We start from the raw sequence: 2,108 nt of genomic DNA on the forward strand, positions 1-2,108 counted from the left end.
ACGTGTTTTGATATAGTTATGCAATGTGAAATAAGCACATCATGAAGAACGGGGTATCCGTCTTCTCTAGCATTTATCCTTTGAATTACAAACCAATTATATTTTAAAAGTTATTTAAACATATACAATTATTATTGACTGTCGTCACCTTATTGCACTATGAAATAGATCTTATGTGTTCTTTCTACCTTTTTGTATCCATTAACCATCCCTACCTCCCCTCAGTTGACCCCTCTATCTTCCCAGCCTCTGATAACTATCCTTCCACTCTCTATGTCCATGAGTTCAGTTGATTTGAGTTTTAGATCCCACAAATAAGTGAGAACACATGATGTTTGTCTTTCTATGCCTGGCTTATTTCACTTAACATTATGATCTCCACTTCCATCTGTGTTATTGCAAATGACTGGATCTCATTTTTTATGGCTGAATGATCCTTCATTGTTTATATGTATCACATTGTCTTTATCTGTTTGTCTGTTGAGGGACACTTAGATTGCTTCCAAATCCTAGCTATTGTAAACATTGCTGCAACAAACATAGGAGTGCAGATATCTCCTTGATATACTGATTTTATTTCTTTTAGGTATATGCCCAGCACTGGGACTGCTGGATTATGTGGTAGCTCAGTTTTTAGTTTTTTTGGGGAACTGTTCTCCGTAGTGGTTGCCCTAATTTACGTTGCCACCAACAATGTATGACGGTTTCCTTTTCTCCACGTCCTTGCCAGCATTTGGTATTGCCTGTCTTATTAGATTTTTTTCTTAGAGTTGTTTGAGTTCCTTAAATATTCTGGTTATTAATTCCTTGTGAGAGGGGTAGTTTGCAAATATTTTCTCCCATTCTGTGGGTTGTCTCTTCACTTTGTTGATTTTATACTTTGCTCTGCAGAAGATTTCTAACTTGATGTGATCTCATTTGTTTACTTTGGTTGCCTGTGCCTGTGGGGATATTGCTCAAGGAATCTTTTCCCAGACCAAATGTTCTGGAGATTTTCTCCAACGCTTTCTTGTAGTGGTTTCATAGTTTGTGATATTAGGTTTAAGTCTTTAATTTATTTTCATTTGATTTTTGTGATGGTGATAGATAGGGGTCTGGTTTCATCCTTTTGTGTAAGGATATCTGGTTTTCTCAGCATCATTTATTTGAAAAGACCATCTTCTCCCCAGTGTATGTTCTTGGCACCTTTGTCAAAAATGAATTCACTGTAAGTGTATGAATATGTTTCTGGGCTCTTTATTCTGTTTTACTGGCCTGTGTGTCCATTTTTATGCCAGTACCATGCTGTTTTGGTTATTCTAGCTGTGTAGTAGTATTTGAAGCCAGGTAATGTGATTCCTCCAGTTTTGCCCTTTTTGCTTAGCATAGTTTTGGCTATTCTGAGTCTTTTATGGTTCATCATAAATTTTAGGATTATTTTTTCTATTTCTTTGAAGAATGTCAGTATTTTGAGATGGATTGCACTGAATAAGTAGAATGGATATTTTAACAATATGGATTCATCCAATCCATGAACATGGAATACTTTTCCATTCTTTGGTGTCCTCTTCAGTTTCTTTCATCATTGTTTTATAAAGTTTTCCTTATAGAGATCCTTCACTTCTTTTGGTTAAATTAATTTCCAGGTATTTACTTTCATATGTGGCTTTTGTAAATAGGGTTACTTTTTAAATTTCTTTTTCAGGTTGCTCACTGACTTTTGGCATATACAAATGCTACTGATTGTTTTTTTTTTTTTTTTTAAGATGGGGTTTCACCATGATAGTCAGGGTGGTTTTGAACTCCTAACCTCAGATGATCCACCCACCTCAGCCTCCCAAAGTGCTAGAATTACAGGCATGAGCCACCGTGCCCAGCTGCTACTGATTTTTATATGTTGATTTTGTATTCTGTAACTTTACTGAATTTCTTTATCAGTTCTAACAGTTTTCTTGTGGGGACTTTAGGTTTTTCTAATGTAAGATTATATGATCAGCAAACAAAGATCATTTGACTTCTTTCTTTCCTATTTGGATGCTGCTTATTATTTTCTCTTGTCTAATTGCTTTAGCTGGGACTTCCAGTACTGTGTTGAACAACAATGGTGACCGTGTGCAGCTTTGTTGTGT

This window comes from Sapajus apella, unplaced genomic scaffold (genome assembly GCF_009761245.1).
Source record: "Sapajus apella isolate SASKATOON/1434 unplaced genomic scaffold, GSC_monkey_1.0 scaffold1265, whole genome shotgun sequence".
Lineage (NCBI taxonomy): Eukaryota > Metazoa > Chordata > Mammalia > Primates > Cebidae > Sapajus > Sapajus apella.